Source organism: Hypanus sabinus, chromosome 5 (assembly GCF_030144855.1).
Source record: "Hypanus sabinus isolate sHypSab1 chromosome 5, sHypSab1.hap1, whole genome shotgun sequence".
NCBI lineage: Eukaryota > Metazoa > Chordata > Chondrichthyes > Myliobatiformes > Dasyatidae > Hypanus > Hypanus sabinus.
This window is the reverse complement of record NC_082710.1, coordinates 131,523,563-131,546,982: the sequence shown is the minus strand read 5'-3', so window position 1 is coordinate 131,546,982 and position 23,420 is coordinate 131,523,563. Positions and strand designations below refer to the sequence as shown.

General features: G+C 42.5%; 1 protein-coding gene across 1 annotated transcript in view; it reads left to right on the top strand.

Moving 5' to 3' along the window:
• Positions 1-7,903: 7,903 nt before the first annotated feature.
• scel (sciellin) overlaps positions 7,904-23,420 on the top strand; it is an 81,138-nt gene continuing 65,621 nt past the window's right edge. The window contains exon 1 of the mRNA XM_059969162.1: positions 7,904-8,026. The gene's annotated coding sequence lies outside the window, so the exon portion shown is untranslated. The remainder of the gene's footprint in view (positions 8,027-23,420) is intronic.

The following is a 23,420-nucleotide window of genomic DNA, read 5'->3' as shown; positions in this document are numbered from 1 at the left end:
ACTCAGCAGGCCAGACAGCATCTATGGGAGGAGGTAGTGACGATGTTTTGGGCCGAAACCCTTCAACAGAAGTGAAGTAACATGGGATGGTGGAGAGGGGATAAGAAGTGGGGGGAGGGATGAAGTAGAGAGCTGGGAAATGATAGGCTGGATGGAAATGGGCTAGGGGGAGGGTGGAGAATTATGAGAAATAAAAGAGAAAGAAAGGTAGGGCTGGGGGGAGATTATAGTGAGGGGGGAAAAAGAGAGAGAAAGAGAACCAGACTAAAATAATAGATAGGGATGGTGGTCAGGGGGGGGCAGGGGTATCAATGGAGGTCAGTGAGTTGGATGTTCATGCCGGCAAGAAGGAGGCTACTCAGGCGGGAGATAAGGTATTGCTCCATCGACCTGCGTGTGGCCTCATCTTGATGGTAGAGGAGGCCATGGACAGACATGTCGGAGTGGGAGTGGTCTGTGGAATTGAAGTGTGTGGCCACAGGGAGATCCCACCACTGCTGGAGGATTGAGCGCCGGTGTTCAGCGAAACGGTCTCCCAGTCTGTGGCGGGTCTCCCCAATGTATAAATGGCCACATCGGGAGCACCGGATACAGTGTGTCACCCCAGTTGACTCGCAGGTGAAGTGGTGCCTCACCTGAAAGGACCGTCTGGGGCCTGGGATGGTGGTGAGAGGAGAAGTGTGGGGGCAGGTGTAGCACTTCTTCCGTTTGCAGGGATGAGTGCCCAGAGGGAGGTCCGTGGGGAGTGATGGGGGGGGGGGATGAATGGACAAGGGAGCCGCGTAGGGAGCAATCCCTGCGGAAAGCTGAGAGTGGGGGGGAGGGGAAGATGAGGCTGGTGGTGGGATCACGTAGGAGGTGGCGGAAGTTATGGAGGATTATACGTTGGATCTGTAGGCTGGTAGGGTGATAGGTGAGGACCAGGGGGACTCTATCCCTGGTGGGCTGGCGGGGGGATGGGGTGAGGGCAGAGGTGCGTGAAATACGGGAGATGCGATGGAGGGCAGAGTTGATAGTAGACGAAGGGAAGCCCCTTTCTTTAAAAAAGGAAGACATCTCCTTTGTCCTAGAATGGAAGGCCTCATCCTGAGAGCAGATGCGGCGGAGGCGGAGGAATTGAGAGAAAGGGATAGCATTTTTGCAGGAGACAGGGTGGGAGGAGGAATAGTCTAGGGAACCTGCACTTATGTGCCGGGCTCAGGACAGTTCCTCCAAAATAATAACACAGAGGAATGTAATGTTGCTGACCCTCTCCACCTCTGATCCTCCGATGAGGACAGGCTCATGGACCTCTCCTTCTCCTTGAAGTTAATCACCACCTCCTTGGTGTTGCTGACATTGAGTAAGAGGTTGTTGCTATGGCACCACTCAGCCAAATTTTCAATCTCTCTCCTATATTGCTGGTTCATTAAATCCTTTGATCTGACCCATGACTGTGGCATCATCAGCAAACTTGAATATGGCATTGGATCTGTGTTTAGCCACATAGTCATACAGTAACTGTAAAGTGAGTGGAGCACAGGGCTAAGCACACAGCCTGGTGGTGTACCTGTGCAGAAGGAGATTGTGGAGAAGATGTTGTTGCCACATCTGAACTGACTGGGGTTGGCAAGTGACGGATTTGAGGATCCAATCGCAAAAGGAGGTATAGGAGTATATTGGTTAGCTTTGAGAGAATGATGCTATCAAATGGTCGATAAAGAGCATCCTGCCTGTATCTTTGCTGTCCAGATGCTTCAGGTTTGAGTGAAGTGTCAATGAGATGGCATCTGCTATGGAACTGTTACTCCTGCAGGCAAACTGGAGCAGATCTAAGTCATTTCTCAGGCAGTAGTTGATATGCTTCTTCACCAATCTCCCAAAACACCACATCACTGTGGATGTAAGTGCTACTGGCCTATAGTCATTGAGGCAGGTCATTAAGTTCTTCTTGTGCACCAGTGTAATTGATGCCTGCTTAAAGCAGGTGGGCATTTCAGACTGTCCATAAGACATAAGAGCAGAATTAGGCCAATCAGCCCATTGAGTCTGCTCTGCCATTCCATCATGGCTGATCCTGGATCCCACTCATTCCCATACACCTGCCTGCTCACCATATCCTTTCCACCTTAAAAATACCCATGGACACCTCCACCAGGGTCTGTGGCAGAGCATTCCACAGATTTACTACTCTCTGACTAAAAATATTCCTCCTAAAGGGTTGAACCTCAATTTTGAGGCTGTGAGCTTTAGTTCTGGGGGCCCCCACCAGAGGAAACATCCTCTCCACATCCACTCTATGTCGTCCTTTCAACATTCAGTAGGTTTCAATGAGATCCCGCTGCATTCTTCTAAATTCCAATGAGTACAGGCCCAAAGCTGCCAAACACTTCTCATATGTTAACCCCTTTATTCTTGGAATCATCCTCGTGAACCTCCTCTGGACTCTTTCCAATGACAACACATCTGTTCTGAGATTTGAGCCCCATAACTGTTGACAGTATTCCAAGTGCAGCCTGACTAGTGTCTGATAAAGGCTCAGCATTATCCCCTTGCTTTTATATTCTCTTCCCCTTGAAATAAATGCCAACATTATAAATTAACCATCTCCCAAGTCCCTTTGCACCTCTGATGTTTGAAAGTTCTTGACATTTAGATAATAGTCCACACTATTGTTCATTTTGATAAAAATGCATTATCATACATTTCCCAACAGTGTATTCCATCTGCCACTTTTTTTGCCCAATTTTCCAAAGTGCTGCTGCAAATACATTGCTTCCTCAGCACTACCTCCCCCTCCACTTATCTTCGTATCATCCGCAAACTTTGTCACAAAGCACTGACGAACAATGTGAAAAGCAGTGGTCCCAATACTGACCCCGAAGAACACCACTAGTCACTGGTAGTCAACCAGAAAAAGCCCCCTTTATTCCCACTCTCTGTCTCCTGACTGTCAGCCATTCCTCTATCCATGCCAGTATCTTTCCTGTAATACCTCAGGATCTTATCTTGTTAAGCAGTCTCATGTGTGGCACTTTATCAAATGCATTCTGAAAATCCAAGTAAATGACATCCACTGCCTCTCCTTTGTCCACCCTGCTTGTTACTTCCTCAAAGAGCTCTAACAGATTAGTCAGACAAGATTTCCCATTACAGAAACCATGCTGGCTGACTGATTTTATCATTAGCCTCCAAGTTCTGCAAAACCTCAAGCTTAGTAATAGACTCCAACACTTTCCCAACCAATGAGGTTAGGCTAACTGGCCTAGAATTTCCTTTCTTTTGCCTTCTTTCCTTCTTAAAGAGTGGATTGACAGTCACAATCTTACGGTCCTCCGGGACCATGCCGGAATCAAGTGATTGTTGAAAGATCATGATCAATGCATTCGTTATCTCTTCAGCAACCTCTCCCAGGAGTCTGGGATGTAGTTCATCTGGCCCAGGTAAATTATCCACCTTTTGAGTTTGCCTAGCAGTTTTTCCTTTGTGATAATAATGACACTCACTTCTGCTCCCTGACACTCTTGGGTGTCTGGCATACTATTATTGTCTTCCACATCATAGACTATGCAAAGTACCCCTTAAGTTCACCTGCCATTTCTTTGTCTCCCATTACTACCACACCAGCATCATTTTCCAGTGGCCCAGTATCAACTCTTACCTCCCCTTTACTTTCACTACCTTACATGCCATACATGGCTTTTATACAGTCCTTAACTTCCCTAGTCAGCAATGGTTGCCTACCCTGCCATTTGAGAACTTCTTCCTCTGTGGGACATATCAATCCTACGCGTTGTGAACTATCCCCAGAAACTTCAGCCACCTTTGCTCTGCTGTCATCCTGATAGTACCCTTCTCCAATCCACCTGGGCAAGCTCCTCTCTCGTGCCTCTGTAATTCCCTTTTTTCCATTACAATATTGATGCATGTGACTTATGCCTCTCTCTCTCTTAAATTGCAGTACGAGTTCAATTGATCACTGCCTCCTAAAGGTTCCTTTACATTTAGCTCCCTAATAAGATCTAGGTTTTTACACAGCACCCAATCTAAGATAGCCCTTCCCCGAGTAGTCTCAAAAGATATTCATCAAATACCCTCTCTCGCGATTCGACACCAACCTGATTTTCCCAATGTCCTTGCACATTGAAGTTCCCTATCACAATTGTATCATTGACCTTACCACACGCCTTTTCCAGCTCCCTTTGCAATCTCAACCCCACATCTTGGCTACTATTTGGAGGCCTATATACGATCCCCATGATGCTTTTTTTTATTCTTGCCATTTCCTAACTCCACTCACAAAAACTCACCATTCTCTGACCCTATATTGCCTTTTTCTGAAGATGTAATTCCATCTCTTACCAACAGAGCCACACCAATGCCTATGCCTTCCTGCTTGTCCTTTTGATACTAAGTATATCCTTTGATGTTAAGCTCCCAACTATGGCCTTTTCTCAGCCACGACTCAGTACTGACCAATGTCTCATTGTGCCACGAGTTCGTCCGCCTTGTTCCGAATGCTGAGCACATTCAAGTGCAGCACCTTCAGTCCTGCATTCTTCGCCCTTTTGAATTTTACCTCTGTGGTACAATTTAACTCTTTGCACTGTCTGCATTTGTACCCAGTCATTGGTTTGTCCTTCCTTACATTCATGTTACCCCTATCATTTACTTGTAAACCTGCTGGCTCATCCTCAGCTCTATCAAACTGGTTCCCACCCCCTGCCTTATTAGTTTAAACCACTCCCAATAGCTCTCCATTCCTGTCAAAGCGAGAGGTTAAAGATCTCAATGAACACACCAGCCAGTTGACCAGCACAAGTCTTTAGTACTTGTCCAGGTACACAGTCTGGGCCAGATGCTTTCCATAGGTTCTGATGAAGGATCGTGGCATGGCACGTTGGCTGTTCACTCTTTTCCACTGATGCTGCCTGGCCTGCTGAGTTGCTCTAGCATTTTCTGAGTATCACCCTCCTGAGGGTCCTCCTGCTCGCGCATTGGCCTTAGAGGCTGAAATCATATGATCATCAGGGTCTGTGGGAGCTTATGATGGTTCCTCTCTATTTTGATGGTCAAAACGAGCATTGAATGCATTGAACTCAGCTGAAAGTAAAGCCCTGCTGTCGCCTATGTTGCTTGATGTAACTTTATACGAGATGATGGTATCTAAACCCTGCTCCAGTTGTCGAGCACCCTTTGTTGATTCAGGTTTAGTTTGGGTTGCCACTTTGCCAGTGAGACGTCTTTGCAGAGGTTGTTCTTGGACTTCTTGTAACTTTCTTGGTCACCAGACAAGACTGCCTCTGATATGGCCCTCAGCAGATTGCAGATCTTGTGGTTCCTCCAGGGCTTCTGATGTGGGAAGACTCTGAATGATGTCTCTGCTACCGAAAATTGACTTGTTTTTCTTTCTTCCTCAGCTCTGACAAGTGGTCCTTGGCCTGAAATGTTAACTCTGCTTAATGGCTTCCTGGATTGCTGACATTTTCCAGCATTTTCAGTTTTTGTTTCAGATATGCAGCTTCTGCGGCATTCAGATTTTCATCACTTGGTGTAAGCCTGACACAGAAACCACGGCAGACATAATTAATTATCCTGGTGGACTTTGCGATGGGAAGTAAAGAGACCTGGAAATGGTAGACACTGAGTTTATAAACACAAAGTACACTGCAGATGCTGTGGTTATATCAACATGTACAAAGGTCTCGTCCCGAAACATTGACTGCTCATTTCCAAGGATGCTGCCCAACCTACTAACTTCCTCCAGACATTGAGTTTGCATCTGAAGATATCCACTGAAACTAAATTAAAACTGTTACAGGATCAAGTTTCAATGCACCCTATGCAACAGACCATCAACCTGATCAATTATATAAAAGTAAAGGATTATATCTCTTGTGCCAGGTGAAAGAGATTTTGCAGTTATCAGATTGATTTTGAAATTGAGCTTGGTGGATGAGAATCGGGGAAATAACAAACTGACGGAAGATACTGTGGAACTAAAGACAGTTGCAGTTGAAGGACTTGAAAGGATTTGTAGGTCATGATGGAGATTTAAATTTTTAATCTTTGGAGGAAAACAAGCCAGTGTGAGTTGTGAGAGCAGTATTGATGACCATTGTTATAGTCATAGAACTTGGAAACAGGTCCACTTCCATGGCAACCATCAAACATCCATTTGCACTAATCCCATTTTATTCCCCCAATTCTCTCCTTGAATCCATCCACATTCCACCTCTCATCCAAATGCTAAGGACAATGTAGCCAGTTAATGTCCCTACCTGCACGTCTTTGGAATGTGGGAGGAGATGAGAGCACCCAGAGGAAACCCAAGCAGTCACTTGGAAAATACCCTCAGTGCTTTCCTGGAGTTTCTTCTCTATTTGGAAAGGTCACAGCTCAGGGACTACTATGACACAGTGATGATGTTACATGTCTTTCACAGGTCTTTGGCACCTTTCCCTAATCATCCAGTGTAGTGGTTAGCACAACACTTTACAGTAATTGACCCTGGTTCAATTCCTGCCACTGACTGTAAGGAGTTTGTATGTTCTCCCTGTGACTGTGTGGATCTCCTTTGGGTGCTCTGGTTTCCTCCCACAGTCCAAAGGTATCCTGCTTAGTTGGCAAATTGGTCACTGTAAATTGATTAGGCTAGGGTTAAATCGGGGGTTGCTAGGCGCCGTGGGTCGACGGGCTGGAAAGGCCTATTCTGTACTGTATCTTAATAAATAAATATATCTCTTCTAACAGAACTTAAAGAGGAATAATGATTCTTGGAGTCCTGTGTCAGGCATGTAGATACTGTGATCCATACACCAAAGCATGTTCTCAGCCTCAAAGATGGCCGGTCTGCAGGATGCTTCCATTCAGAAACAAAGGTACCAGTTGCATGCCCCTTTGATCCTCCCTGTCGCTTTGACAGCCTCCAAGACTACTCAGTGGCCACTTTATTTATCTAATAAAGTGACAGCTGAATGCATTTTTGGAGCAGTGAAATACAATTGAAGCTCAAGTAAGAGCATCTTATCCTCTAAGTAGCCTTATTAATTGTTACATTGTTCAAATTTCACAGATAATTAGTCAGAAATGCAGGTTAAAATTACCACCCATCTGAAGTTACTGAGAAGCACTTCAGTGATTATCAAATCACACTCCTATCATTAGATTCCACATCAGTAACACTGGACATAGGTTTAGGATTACTAATGGATTAATTAAGAGGCAGTTTCATATAAGAGGTCATTAGACCATGGAATATTTTATGAAGGGACTAGAGAATGAGAGGCCTTAACAGCACTCAAAAAGGACTTGGATAGGTATCTGGAAAAGCATGTGGGCAAAGGGAGATCAGCATTGATAACTCCATAACCTGGAGATGCTAAAGTCAAGAGTAGAAGCAAACATGCTCTGGCCCTCTCTCTGTTGTATCTGTCTCCATGCATCCTCTGTCCTTGCTTCGTTTAATAACAGTGATATATTTTTTATTAAAATAAACTCTAAACAATACTCTGCAAATAGGTATGGAGTGTTTTGGTGTCTCTTGAGGGCATACTCCTTTGGTCTCTGATATGTAATCGACCCTCCGGAGCTATTATTCAATACATTCGAGTGTGAAGTGCTTTTTTCATGGAGAAGGTGATCCCCATACACCTCATAGACAGATGTGTGGAATACTTGTATTGCAAATATGCATGGGTGGTGGCATCTGCTCAGGTTCAATTACCCTGATACAGAAAGAATGTAGTTTAGTTGATCTGAGAGGGAGTGGTGGAATGTGGAAACTCTGGTATCAATCCAATTCTGCCTTTTAACTGCTTGTCACAAATGGCAAATTATTCTCCCTTTTCTCCACCCAGAGGGAGTGAGAGTGTGAGTCAGTCCCACTGGGGTGGGAACATATTGGTACAGGACAAATAAGCTGGGAGTTAGTCCTAGATGCACTGGTGAGGAGGTTGGAACGCAAGAAGCAAAGCATAAGCACTATTTAACACCGTAGCCAGCAACAAAACTGCAAAGGAATTTCTTTCAGAACAAATTGAGATAGGTGAGTAACAGAGATTTCTCTTTTTTGCTTCTTTAAACCAATCTGACACACTGGCAGCTTTGATAAGATTAGGTCAAAGCTCGTCCCAGCATGCTAATTAAACCAGAATGTCGTACACACTGATCATGATTGCATTGTATGTGGTCTGTGTTAGAAGTAACACGGGAGTAGCAACTCTCGCCAATGATCTTGTTGAGTCTCACTCCTAATAGTAGTGCTTGTGAAATATGTATAGTCTCTAAGCAATTATATATGAGTTTATATCTGCTTTATACAATCTGTTTGGAAGTGAAGATATGTCTTTTTCCCCCAATTATTAAATACTAGGTTCTCAGGAAGAGATTATTTTGGGAGGTAGGTTTTCAAAATGTAATAACGTCTACCTAGTACCTGCCCTTATAATAACATGGGAGGAAGCCAATTGACCTGTCATGTCCCTCCCTTGATCCTGTTAGTCTCCTTATTTCCTTGTACTTCTGTATTTTATTCTACCTTACACATGTCCATCAATTCCCTTGAGGGTCTCTCTGCCTTTATCCATAATAGGGGGTAATTTACAGCAGCCAATTAACCTACAAATAAATCCCTAATCAATCTGTAAAGAGGAAATGGCTTGTCTGACTGTTAGGGAGTGAACACCCTTCCTTCCGAAGGCGTATCTTTCCTGAATATATGGGTATACCTGGCAAGAGCAAAGCTTAAGAAACCCCAAGCATGCATCAGAATCACAAGAATTTAACCATTTAAAATCAGACAGATTGGTGCTGCCAAATCCTCGGCCCAAAAAGGAGAGAACACCAATCCCAATAGAAACTCTACCTTCTAGGTCTTCCTGTCTAGTTAAGGTTTTAGGTCATCTGAAACTCTGTATCAAGTTGGATGCAATGTTCTTGTTTGTGTGGCAATACATACGATGGTAAGATCTCATTTCTCAGCTGGCTGACTGATGTGCCCAGGAAGATGCAACATGAAGGTTCAAAGTTAATCAGCCAGCAGTCTCTGGCTACTGTACTCTGTATTTGCACATTATCACCTAAGAGTTCCTGAGTGGAGCTTAATCTCAAGCCCCAGAGTTTTCCTTTTTGAATATATGTTGAAGTAGACCATTCAGCAGTGTGGGAGGCCTTATGCGACATGATGCTTTGGATGTCCACATGTAAAGGCATGAATTGGGTTTACTCGTCAGCTGATTAGTAAGGTCCCTTTACTAGAGGATCTGACAAGTAATCATTTCACTCCTGAGAATGACCCTCCTTTAAGAGGACAGAGTCACAGAATATTTCCTTGTTATTATTTCCACTTCAGCCATACATCCACTCAGAAACTTGTTCACATTGGATGAAAGAGTAAATTGTAGTTTATAAAATAAAAGACCAGTTACTTTAAAAGTGATAAACACTGTTTTATTAAAAATGGTGATGCCAATTAACCTCAGACACCCCCTAACATTTTGAAATGTTGTTCTTGTAGTCAACTGTTGAAGTTACACAGTATTCTCTTTTCATCGTCTTTGACAAAACTGAATTTGAAGTAAATGTTAAACAGAGCATGGACTTAAATTCTGCGGAAGTACAGGCTTTGGACTTTAGAAGGGTGGAGTTATTTAATGCCACCAGGTAATAACAACATAAAATGAGCCACTAGGGGGCAGTGTGGTTGTGGATTAAATCCAATCTTGTCAGTAAATCGAGAGCAACAATATGAAAGTTTGTCAAGATGGGGCACCATCATGTCAGGCATGGTGTCTGGCCTAGCACGAGTTACACACTATTCTGCCGTAAATACTCCAAATTTACTCCATATAAATTAACACAAAAAAGAGAATTAATTTCACCCTCTCGTAATAGTGCAGGCTTCAATGTGATTGTTAAGTCTCCTTGATATTTATCCCAGATTACCAGTGGTAACATGTACAGCTCAGAAGCTCTCAGAGATCAATAAGGATGCCTAGACTGAAAAATAGCAGGCAGGCCCTCATCCCAGCAGATCATGATTTTGGGCCTGTGATGGACTGTGTCCTCTCCAGGGCGCAAGCCTGGGTGGGAAGCTTTGTAGAACCAGCGGTTACCGTGCAGCGGATTCCCTCTCTCCACATCACTGATGTAGTCCAAGGGAAGGGCAAACGTTGATACAGCTTGGAACCAGTGTTTTTGTAAATTGGCATGATCTAGTACAATGGTAAAGTGATTTTTGATGTCTCAATGGGGTTCTGATCCCAATCGTATTTCCAAGTGAGTGTGAAGCAACACCAGGCAATTTCGCACCTCCCTGAGTGAACTGTGATTACAAATACACTTGAAGGAGACCCTTAAGAGTTCTTTCTTTTCCTCATGGACTAAAATATTGTACAATCACTGATTATCATCTGTGAAAAATGTATCTTCAAACTGGGAAGACATAATAAATGAATTAAGATTATAGGCCCAGGGCATAAATATAATTAAGCCATATTGATGGATGAAATGATGTTTCATTCTTCATAGCAGTGCATTATGATATGAGATTGGCCATTTTTTATCCGTTAGTAAGGCACTTGGCGTCCTGCTGAAGGGTCACAACCCGAAACATCGACTGTACTTTTTTCATTGATGCTGCCTGGCCTGCTGATTTCCTTTAGCATTTTGTGTGTGTTACTTGGATTTCCAGCATCTGCAGATTTATTCTTGTTTGTGGTGGCACTAATTTGTAGTCTTACCTGGAGACAAAATAAAATTGGTGTTGATGTCAAAGTGGAAGACAACAGCAAATTTTATCTTTTCATTTGGACCTGCTATGCTTGTGTGGATAATACATGCACTGAGAGTCTAAAGTCGAAACCTTTTATTAATCTTACCCGGGCACCCCTTAAAGAGCAATTTAGTACTTCAAGATGTCCAAAGCTGTTTTTGGCCAATGAAATAAGTTTTGAATTCGTCATTATTGCAATGCAGTGAACTCGCCAGCTAATTTATAGGCAAATCTTCAATCTTAGGTGATGGTTTTGATGACAGTTTGCAATTGTTATTCAGAGTATGACAAAGGTGTACCACGTGTGCATTAGTGCCATTCCAAACTGAATGCAGCCCCACCCAAAACTTGCACAACCAGTTTAGAAATATTGAAAGCACACACCCATCCATGCACTCTCACAAAGTTCTTATTAAGATATAACTTTAAAGAAGGAACTTCTCTCTACCCAGGTAATTTAACTGCAGAGTTACTCAGATCAAATCGACTGAATGTGTAAGTAGAGCCTTTGAATTTTGTTGTCATTGTCTGGAAGCAAACTCAAACGAAATTTGAAGGAATTTAGGATAGATGAGCATTGCAATGAGTCGAGTTTTGCTTGTAGGTGTCTGCATATTAGTGTTTGCTGTTGCATGTCACCTGAGAGAGTGACAGTCCTGTAGAGATCCATAACTGCTCTGTTGACTACAGTTTATATTTAGTGCTCTAGTCTGCCTTCTATCCTCGTTTTCAGTGTCAAAGGAATGTTTTCTAGGTTTCTGATTCCACTTTGATGACTTATGAAAAATACTGGGCGGTATTCTTGTAAAATGTTACTTTTTAAAAAAAATGTTGTTCTTAAAGTGCATGATGTAGTTCCATTTCTTTTCTCAGCTTTAACGTTAACTAGAGGAGACAATACTGCCCTTAATAGTTCATATTCAACAAATGAGAAGAATGAAGTAATAAAATATTTCTTTCCTACCTTTTGAGATGTCAATGTGAAACACCTCTAAAATTATTAATCAGTATCACTGCTGAAGTTCCAACTGCTGCTCCAAACTAGGTCAAAAAATAGAAAAGACACTCCTGACTGGATTTTACCTTACAAGTTTCAGAATAAGCTTGGAGTGAACAGGAGGAAGTGGATCCGGAGAAGGAACAGGCTTATCAAAGTTTCCTGTGTGAAATTTGCTGAAGTCATATCTGCTTCGGTGTTGTTCCTTGTCTGTGTTACTTGCAGAGTACTCCTCTATAGTGAACTCACAACTTTTTGACTTACATTGTTTCTGGAGAACTCAGAATGCAGCCTTGTTGAACACTTGAGAAACAACTTTTAGTTTAATAAATTGCAGACATGTTCAGCAAACTGATACGCAGAGGATTAAATAAGTTTCACAGAATGTTGTGTAAGAGTTGTGGCATTGTGACAATCAGGCAGCTATTTAGCGACTGTGATAGACAAATATTTAACAGCACAGTAGGGGGTGAGTTTTATATCCAAGTGGAATTGCTGCATGGAGTGGCCCGGAGTTAGTGAGGCATCCTGTGAGCTGATGAGGAAGTGATTCCAATGACCATGGTAAATTTAATGATCATGCCTCATTTCAGTTTTCATGCTATTTTTCCCAACCAAAGCTGGTGGGAATTTTGTTTGGGGCTGGCATATGGTAACTGTGGTACAGTAATAGGAATGGTGTTGGGTTTTTGGCATTTGGTTTGCGTACACGGTTGTGTAAGTGTGAGTGTGTTTGCATAAGACTATGTGTAATGCCCTGCTTGCGGTTGAAAGTGGAGATGTAATTCGTAGCAAGGAAATTTCAAGGATTCCCTGGGGAAGTCCAAGGAACAATTCCTGCCAATGGCTGAGCTAGGAAATTACACTGGGGCCGTGGGATGATAATGTGAGTGAACCTTACTCTCGGGTAGGGGTTCCCAATCTTTTCTTATGCCGTAACCAATGCCATTAAGCAAGGGTTTCATGGACCCCAGATTGGGAGCCTCTGCCCTAGGGGATCACTCTTTCAATTGTAGTTGTCTAGCTGACTTGACTTTGTGCTATTGCAAGGCCTTTGGCAACTGCACCATTCCCTATCCACCCACCTTACCAACTGCCAACTCCATTTTTCCTGTAATTCCTGCTCACTCCAGCTGACAAGCATTGAAAAGGCTGAAGCTTCCATGGCTATTGTAACCACTCAGGACACCCACTGGCTTACCCAGGCAGGTTTGCCACTGGATGAGTCCCGAGTCTCCCAGTGTATTCAACCCCTCCACAGCCCACAACCCCCCACCTTCTCCCACTCTTACCAAATGCTCCAGTAGAAAGAGCATCATGGCAGCAAAGCCACCGAGTCTCAAAGCCTGAAGTGGAGGTGGTGGCATCCTTCCTCAAGACAGCAGGGAGGGCAAAGCTGGAATCAGAGACAGAAGAAGCCCACGTATCATTACGACCAGCAGGGAGGAGGGGCAGGAGCTTAAAGGCGCACACTCAATATTTTAGGAATAGCTTTTCCTCTCCACCATCAGATTTTTGATTGGCCCATGAAACCATGTATGCTGACTCTTCCTTGTTAGCAAAAACTAATTAGTCGATTTATCCAGTTACCTATTTATTTATCATTATAATTTTTTATGTCTTGTTCTGTCCTCCTGCCAAATAATGACAAATTTCATGACATACGTCAGTGATACTGGACCTGATTATGCTTCTGACGATTAAGCACCTGTAGCTCTGCTCATTCATCTTTAGGGATGGGTGCGTTTAACCTGGTGAAGTATGTGAGCTGTGATTCACGCCCTATTCCTTGGTGGAGACTCAGTGGACAAATTCTCATTCCACTTCCATTATGGTACTTACTGCGCATTATCCTTTGCTGTGTTTTGTGCATTTCCTGTTGCTTAATAAGCCTCTACTGATTATGCGAATACCTAAAGTATTGCCTCCACCCACGCTGGTTGTTACACCCAGCTGTGCTCGCAACATCACCAGTAAGAAACAGGAACCCAGTATGGTTGTCACTGCTTTTTATGGTATAGAGTTCAGCACAACAAAAACTGATGGAACTTGGAGCTTCAAACCAGAATCAGACCAGACTTACCATCACTGATGCGTGCCGTGAAATTTGCGCAGTACAAGGCATAAAAATTATTATAAGTTACAAAGATACACAATGCAGAAGATGAACAACAAGTTAGTGTTCATGGGTTCAGGGACTGTTCAGAAATCTGATGGCCTGGTGGAGAAAGCTGTTCCTAGAACACTCAGTGTGGATCTTCCAGCTCCTGCACGTCCTCTCTGTTGGTAGTAATGAGAAGTGGTAGCAGTGTCCCAGATGGTGAGATTGCTTAATGATGAATGCTGTCTCCTTGAGGTACTACCTCCTGAAGATATCCTCGATGGTGTGGAGGGTTGTGCTCATGAGGGAGCTAGGGAAGTCAACAGCCCTCTGCAGCCTTTTGTGATCCTATGCATTGGAGCCTCCATACAGGCAGAGATGCAAGCAGCCAGATTGTTCTCCCCCGAACAATCCTGACACACCACACTTCATGCACTCGGAGGGCAGAGGCTCAGAGTTTGAGGAGTCATGTCTGGAATGGGATCTGATCAGAGGCACTGATGTTCAGGATCTTGTTTGGGATGCAAGGAGTCAGAATGAGGAGACATGGCCAAAGACAGGAATGCTTTTGAAACCTGCGAGCTGAATTGGAGTGATGCTGGGTGATTGGAACCAGATTGAGGATGGAGGATCTTGACTTGGGGAGGAGTGATCAGAGATAGTGAGCTTGAGAATGATGAATGGTGGTATCTTTCAGCTTGCTGAGTTTTCAACAGGATTCACAACGGACCTGCTCTGCTGAGAAATCACTGACCTGAAACCTGTGAGTTTCTTTCTCACAGATGCTGTCTGACATGCCGAGTATTTCCACCACTTCCAGTTTTAAAAAACATTATACTTCCAGCATCAGCAGATCTTTGTTTTTTTTTTATTTTAAAAAGTGCTGTATACCTTGTACCAATCCAGGAAAAGTAATTAGTCACCTCTTAGAGCAAGGGAATGTAAGAAATAGGAGAAGGGGTCGGCCATTTAGCCTGTCGAGCCTGTTCCACCATTCAATAAGATCATGGTTGATCAGACTTTGGTCATAGCTAAATCACTAGCATGCAGTGCTTTAGTATTCTCTATGGTAATTCACTCAAGGAGTCCATGAGAAGGGTATCCGAATAAAAGATTAGAAATGTATGTTTATATTAAGCGATACCACTTCTCACAACTCTTTCAGAGCATTTCAAAACCTACTGCTGCCATTTCAAGTACCGTCGCTTTTCCCATAAACACCACAGCTGTGTTAAGCATGACGTCCCACAACTATCAACCTGATAATGACAAGGTGACCACTTTAATAGCAGAAGAAATTTCTACTGATGTTGTAGATGAGGGATCATAGCTCTGTATTCATGTTATTTGGTATTGATCTGCAGTGCCAAGTATCCAATGCTTGTGTAATCCTTCTATATAAATCATCATTACACAGAAAGAAGCTTTTGGCTTATTGTGGCTGATTTATTTTCCCTATCAAACCCATTCTCCAACCTTCTCCTTCTAACTTATGATGTCCTTACTAAATCAAGAAACTATTAACCTCTACTTTAAAAATAACCAGAGACTTCGCCTCCACTGCTGCCTTGGCAATTAATTCCACAGATGTACCACCCTCTGGCTCAAGAAATGCCTCCTCATCTCTATTCTGAAGGACTATCCTATTCTGAGGCTGTGTCTCCCACATTTGGGATCATCCTTTCCACATTTACTCTATTTAGGTCTTTGATTAGGCAGTCTCAAGATAATCGTGGAGCATGGCCTAGTCCCTGGCAGGGATCCTCATTCCCGTAGATTTATTTACCTTTCAAATTAAGTCGAGTTTGTTGGCTTAGTGAGGTACCTATACAATGACAAACTTCCTTGCAACAGCATTACGGGCACATAGATTTAGACACAGACTGTGTTATACATAGATTATGCAAGACTGAAGAAGTAAATAGATTGGTAAAATAAGGCGTTGATGCAGTGAAAAAAACAGATTCAGAACACTTTTTCTTCATTTCAACATTTTCTTTACCCCTTTAATCAAAATGTGGACAGTTGGTGTGCAAGGGAGCAAATGGCTCCGTGGGACAATTTCCAGGAAGATCTTCCTGGCTTCACCTATTGCTACATAAGAACAAAAAAAAAAGAGAAATATTCAACTCTTCACACTAGGTCCACTGTCCAATATTGTGACTGATTCTCAATGTCAATACCACTCTCTTGCTCTAAACCCATATCCCTTGATTCCATTTAGAAAATCAGTTATGTAAACAGTCATATGTCCAAAAGCAATCTTATCTTTCTTTTTCCCAGTTGATACGGCATCAGAAAATGCCAATAATCTGCCCTACCAATCATCAATATGGTGGAGTCATTGAGTAATACAGCATGGAAATAAGCCCAATTCAGCCACGCTGACCAAGATGACCATGATTAGCCTATTAGTGATTTGTCACTCATCAATAAATTTCTCAATGCATCATGCAAACTCAGTTTTGCACTGGCGTTAGTTTATTGTAATCTAGAAGGAGAAGTAGAGAGATGTTTATAAGAGTGGTTGTTGTTACTAAATAGTTTTATTTAGATATCAACCATTTTGGTGAGGTCACTTCTGCTGGAGTGGACTTTTCATGGCTTATCCTGTTAGTCTGATAGCTGAGATCAAATATTACTTGGTAGGTAAGTGAGCTGATGACTGTGTAGTGAATGTAACAAGGTGCTCTGGGCTCTTTATGGATAGAAAATTACGTAAATTGTTCCCTTGAGGAGACTTAAGGAACTGATAAATAACAGGGAATCAAGCTAGAAGAGTCACCTATACCACATGAGCCTCAGCATGCAAAATTCTTCATAATCTTCAATGGGATTCAGCTGCCAAACACATACTTACTCCCCCTCACCCCGCCCAACTCTCAGCTTTCCACAGGAATTGCTCCCTCTGTGATTCCCTTGTCCTTTTGTCCCTCCCCATTAATCTCGCTTTTGGCATAAATTCTTGCAAGCATCAGAATTGCTGCACCTGCCCACTCATCTTCTCCCTCACTTCCATTCAGGGCTCAAAACACTCCTTCCAGGTGAGGCAGCACTTCATCTGCAGATCTGCGGGGGTCATCTATTGTGCCTGATGCTCTTGATATGGCTTTTCCTACGTTGGTGAGACCCAGCATAAGTTGGGGCACTGATCCATCTTCCAAAAGCAGAATTTCCAGATGCCAACCATTTTAATCCTCATCCCCATTCCTGTCAGTCCATGGCCTCCTCTTTTGCTATGATGAGGCCACTCTCAGAGGAAGCCTCCAACCTAATGGCATCCACATCCATTATCCATCCTTCCAGTATTTTTATTCTCCCTCCTCCTTCCCTACTATTCCCATTCTGGCCTCTTACCTCTTCTCCTCACCTGACTATCACCTCCCCCAGTGTCTTTCCTTCTTTACTTTTTCACACAGTCCATTCTCCTCTCCTATCAGATTCCTTCTTCTCCACGCTTTACTTTTCCCACCCACCTGGCTTCACAATTTCACCTGCAGCATGTCCTCCTTTCCCCCACCTTTTTACTCTGGCATCTTCCCCTTCCCTTTCTAGTCATGAAGAAGGGTCTCAGTCCGAAAAATCAACTGTTTATTCAGCCATAGATGCTGCCTGACCTGCTGAGTTCCTCCAGCATTTTGAGGCTGTGGTTCTGGATATCTGGCATCTGCAGAATCTCGTGTTGAAGATTTTTCAAATTTATTGATCATGCCATTGTTCCCTTTCCTTTCAGTTTTTATTTGGCTGTTTCCCACATTAGTAATGATGTGTTATCTCAGAAATGGTAACTCTAAGACCTACAGCTTGTCCAAATCTGAGTCAATAAATAGGGAGTATATGTGTGCCACCGAGCTGATTGGTTGATTTGTTGTCAGTTTTGCTGAGTAGTGCAACATAATTGTGAAAGAGTTCATGAGCAAAGGAGTCAATTTATACGTAATCATTCCCACCCAGAAACTCCCTCTTCAAGCAATCAGCCGTAGCAGAATAGAATCTGAATCACTGCACCAGCTGACATAAACAAAATGTCAGTAACATAGTTCAGATCATTTTATTCTGTTTGAAAAGATTAATAAAGTACTGCCAGCAAAACAATTCAGGGTGAATTTAATCTTAAGCGGTCTTGCAAAATGAGCAATAATGGTTTGATAGTCTTCACACTCAAAAGTCATCTTCCATTGCCTTGGACACCTCAGGTGAATATGAAATGAGTTGCCCAATCACCATATTTAAATCCATGCCTCTTATTGTCAACAATGTGTCAAATAATGAATTGGAGTTTGGGAGGGGAGTATGACTCAGAGTAAATAATCAAGGCAAAGTCAATTTGCTTAGTAAATTTTTAAGAGCTGAGAAATCCAACTTCTAGCAATTAAAGCAACCAGAATAATTGCATGGAGGAAGATAGTGACAAATAATATGCATGCAATTAGAGTTGTGTGCTTAACGCAGCATAGTCTCAAGAAAAGTTCCCGATCAGCCCTATTCTGTAAAGCCAAACATACATTAAAACCCAAATCTTATTTCTCTCCCACAAAGTGAAAACTTCCTTAACCACCATAACACTTCAGCATTCAATTTTAATGTCAACAATTTTTGATTAGCATATTGTTAAAATCTTGTTACTATTGAAAGGAGTTGCATCTTGAAAAGGATGGGTAAATCTCCAAAAATAATGGGAAATGGGCATTGGTGCATTGGCCACAAGGTGTGGTACTTTTCCTGACTGATGGACAAATAGCTGGACATTTAAAATTTTACATTATTCAAGGCCAATTTCACTGGCAAGCTAACCCATTTTTATATTGTTTCCTCTGTTTTCGGTAACACTATTTTGTGCATGATATTGTACAGAACATGGCGTAGAGTAAGTATGCACTATATGAGAAACTGATCGGTTTTAGTGAGATGTAGTTAAATAATTACATAAAGCTATAAAGCTCAATAACAGGCCCTTCAACTCATCATGTCTGTGCTGACCCAGCTGCCTAACTGAGCTAGTCCTACTTGTCCACATTTGGATCATATCCCTCCACCCTTTGAGAACCAGAATAAGGTTTATTATCAATGACATGTGTCATTAAATGTGTTGTTTTGCAGCAGCAGTACAGTGCAAACAAAAAAAAATCGCCATGTTACAAAAATAAGCAGTATGGTAGTGTCATACTTATCGTAGTGCTTTACAGCTCCAGTGATTATGACTGGGGTTCAGTTTCTGCTGCTGTCTGTACGGTGTTTGCATGTTCTTCCTGTGACCACATGGATTTCGTCCAGGTGCTCTGGTTTCCTCCCGCTTTTGAACACATACCGGTTAGGGTTAATGAATTGTGGGTATTCTCTGGAGCTGCCCCCTACACTACCCTTGGACTGTGTTGCTCGTTAATGCAAATGATGTATTTCACTGTGTGCTTTAATGTTTTGAAGTACATGTGACAAATAAAGATAATTTTTAGTCTTTAATAAATATTGAAAAGACAAAAATGAAGTAATTTTGGGGCTCATGGACCATTCAGAAATGTCTTTTTGATCGCCTGGACAGATTGTGTCATTACCTTTAGTACTGCTGCCCAAAAACTCAGTGAGAAACCAAAAAGCCTGCAGATTTCAGAAATCTGAAACAAAAGCAGAAGGTGCTGGCCAGGCAGTATGGCAGAGAGTAACAGAACAGAAACGTTGACTTGTTTTCTGCCCGTAGATGTTGCTTGACCTGCTGAGTTGCTTTTCTCTGTGGTTTCTGATTTTGCTTCATGACTCCAGAAACCTAGGTTTGATCCTGACTATCTGAGATTTGCATTTTTCCCTAGTCACTAAATAGGAGTTTACTTGGTGCTCTGGTGTCTTCCCATATTTCTTAGACGTGTTGGCAGTATATTTGGCTGTTGTCTGTTACCTTGGGTGGAGGTGGGTGGCATGACAATGAGGGGGTGTTGATGTGCATATTTGTGAGAATAGGTACAATGTAGTTAAGAGGACAATTGGAACTGATGGAAGTGCTCCACTGGGTGCTGGTCATAAACTTGATTGGCTGAATGGTTTCTTTATAGTAGAGCCATAACAATCTGGCATTCAATTCCTCAGTGCAGGATATAGCTCATTCATTAGTCTATAATATGAGCCAGTGGTTCAGAGTACAAGGGAATATGTAATCAGAGCAAGAGGTCCAATGTGCAGCCAACACTGGGTTCTGATTTGTGTGCCAGAGGTGTGGCCATAACTACGGTTAAGGTCTAGAACACCTGTCATCAAGAGGGAAGGTAGGTTTACACCCAAAGCTGTGGTCACAGAGTCATTGAAAAGTACAGCACAGAAACATGCCCTTTGGTCCATCGAGTCCTTGCTGGACCATTTAAACTACCTGCTCCCATCAACCTGCACCGGAACCAACTGGAACCATAGATCTCCATGCCCCTATCATCCACGTGCCTATCGAACTTCTTTTAAACTACCTGCTCCCATCAACCTGCACCGGAACCAACTGGAACCATAGATCTCCATGCCCCTATCATCCACGTGCCTATCGAACTTCTTTTAAACTACCTGCTCCCATCAACCTGCACCGGAACCAACTGGAACCATAGATCTCCATGCCCCTATCATCCACGTGCCTATCGAACTTCTTTTAAACTACCTGCTCCCATCAACCTGCACCGGAACCAACTGGAACCATAGATCTCCATGCCCCTATCATCCACGTGCCTATCGAACTTCTTTTAAACTACCTGCTCCCATCAACCTGCACCGGAACCAACTGGAACCATAGATCTCCATGCCCCTATCATCCACGTGCCTATCGAACTTCTTTTAAACTACCTGCTCCCATCAACCTGCACCGGAACCAACTGGAACCATAGATCTCCATGCCCCTATCATCCACGTGCCTATCGAACTTCTTTTAAACTACCTGCTCCCATCAACCTGCACCGGAACCAACTGGAACCATAGATCTCCATGCCCCTATCATCCACGTGCCTATCGAACTTCTTTTAAACTACCTGCTCCCATCAACCTGCACCGGAACCAACTGGAACCATAGATCTCCATGCCCCTATCATCCACGTGCCTATCGAACTTCTTTTAAACTACCTGCTCCCATCAACCTGCACCGGAACCAACTGGAACCATAGATCTCCATGCCCCTATCATCCACGTGCCTATCGAACTTCTTTTAAACTACCTGCTCCCATCAACCTGCACCGGAACCAACTGGAACCATAGATCTCCATGCCCCTATCATTCACGTGCCTATCGAACTTCTTTTAAACGTTGAGATTAAGCTCACGTGCATCACTTGCACTGGCAGCTTGTTCCACACTCTCATGACCCTCTGAGTGTTCCACTTAAACTTTTCACCTTTCACTCTAACCAATGACCTCTGGTTGTAGTTCCACCCAACCTCAGTGGAAAAAGCCTGCTTGCATTTACCCTATCTATACTCCTAACAATTTTGTATAATTCTATCAATTTCCCTTCAATCTTTCATATTCCAAGGAATAAAGTCCTAACCTATTCAATCTTCCTTTATAACTCAGATCCTCCAGACCTGGCAACATCAGTACTACTTCTCTGGATTCATTATATCTTTCTTTTCCCCCTTTATGGGGTTCACTGCAAGACCTAATACACTACCATGTAGAATATTAAAAAGAAAGTGAAATAAATAAGTGTTTTGAAAAGAGTTTATGTCCACCAATGGTGCTAGAATAACAGGGTTTTACTGTAGATAAGTTCTAAATAAAGTTTAAAATTTAGTATAGAAACTACAACTGTTTTTAAAAATTAACTCTAAGGATTTAGACATTGCTAGGAAGATTATTAATTGTATCCTATTTCTACTCACCTTGGAGTAAGTTGTGATAATTTTACTTTCAACTCTCTCAGTACATGAGATGAAATAATTCCCACAATCTTACGATTTGTTTGACATAACTACATCATTGATGGTCGGTTCATTTCAGAGACACTTTGTTGTGGGTTTGCAGTCATGTAGATTCCCAACTGAAAAACAATGACATGTTTCCATATGTGTACAATAAAGACAAACTCTTGCTCTCGCAATCCACCTTGTAATGGCCCTTGAACCTTATTTGTCTATTTGCACTGAACCTTCTCTGTAACTGTACCACCACCTTCCGCATTCTGTTCTCTGTTTCTTTTCAGATTGCCTTGGTGTGTGTCTGTAGGAAATGATCTTTCTGGATGGCTTGAAAAGCAAAAGTTTATCTCTTTAACAATACTAAATCAATTACCAATAAAAAAAAAGGTCTCGTAGCATCAAGATCTATAAATGCCCAATACAAATTTATTTTAACATAAAATAGATTTTGAAGTGAAGCACTGTTGCTAGTACAGCCTCAGCTTCAGAAAGGGCTATGCATAGTCAAAGACAGCATTGGCAGCTTTGGTGGTTTTGAACCCACCACAAAAGTTTGCAAACTTACATTCCATTTTCACTAAGGTCTAGTTCTGACCAATATTCCTCTAGCCAGCCAATGGAGTAACCTTTCCTCTGATACTGAAGAACATCCTAGTCAAAATATTAAATCTACAAATATGTCCTCTGAACACTCACAGGTCAGGCAGCATCATTGGAAATGATTTAACAGTTGATATTTCAAGCCAAGACCCTTTATCAGGAACTCAACCTAAAACATTGACTGCTTATTCATTTCCATAGATGCTGCCTGACCTGCTGAGTTTCTCCAGCATTTTGTGTGTGTGTTGCTCTGGATTTCCAGCATCTGCAGAATCTCTTGTGTCTTCTGGCATGCTGATCAATGCTGTCTGCCTCTTGCCACCAATATTCTGAAACACATCCTCTAAAGTGGAGGGCACAATTGTAGTTTATTGCAAGGCCAAATATTGGTATAGGTGAATAAAGTATATTCCCCCTTCTGGTAAAATAGGTGGAACATGCTCACCAATGGATTAAAACTTTTTATTTCTGATGGCAAAATTTTGCTTTGGTTCCTTGGCCTGGTTAGTCAAAGCAAACAGCTGGTTTCTATGTTAAAGATAGTGGAGATCACATGGCATCCTGTCTCCTGGGATCAGGGTCAGATTCAGATTCACTCATCGAAACATCCAGTGAAATGTGTTGTTTACACACAAATGTTGGGATCATGCTCAACTGAGGTTGAAAGTGCAGATGGTCATTGGCAGGAAATGGAAATCTCAGGAATTAAGCTGTACTGAGGGTCTGCAAACACAGAAAAATCAGTTAAGAAAAGAAACGACGTGAAACAATGACAAGTAGGGGGAAAATCATAAATTTACCTTTAAAATCAGAATTAGAATCGGGTTTACTTTCACTGACTTATATGGTGCGAAATCTGGTTTGTGGCAGCAGTACAGTGCAAAGACAAAAATTGCTATAAACTATGAGATAAATAAATAGAGCAAAATATTGGAATAATGAGGAAGGGTTCATGGGTTCAATGTCTGTTCAGAAATCTGATAGTGGAGAGGAAGAAGCTATCCTGAATCACTGAGTGTGGGTATTCAGGCTCCTATACCTCCTCCCCAATGTATAGGGCATGTCCGGATGGTGCGGGCCCTTAGTGATGCATGCT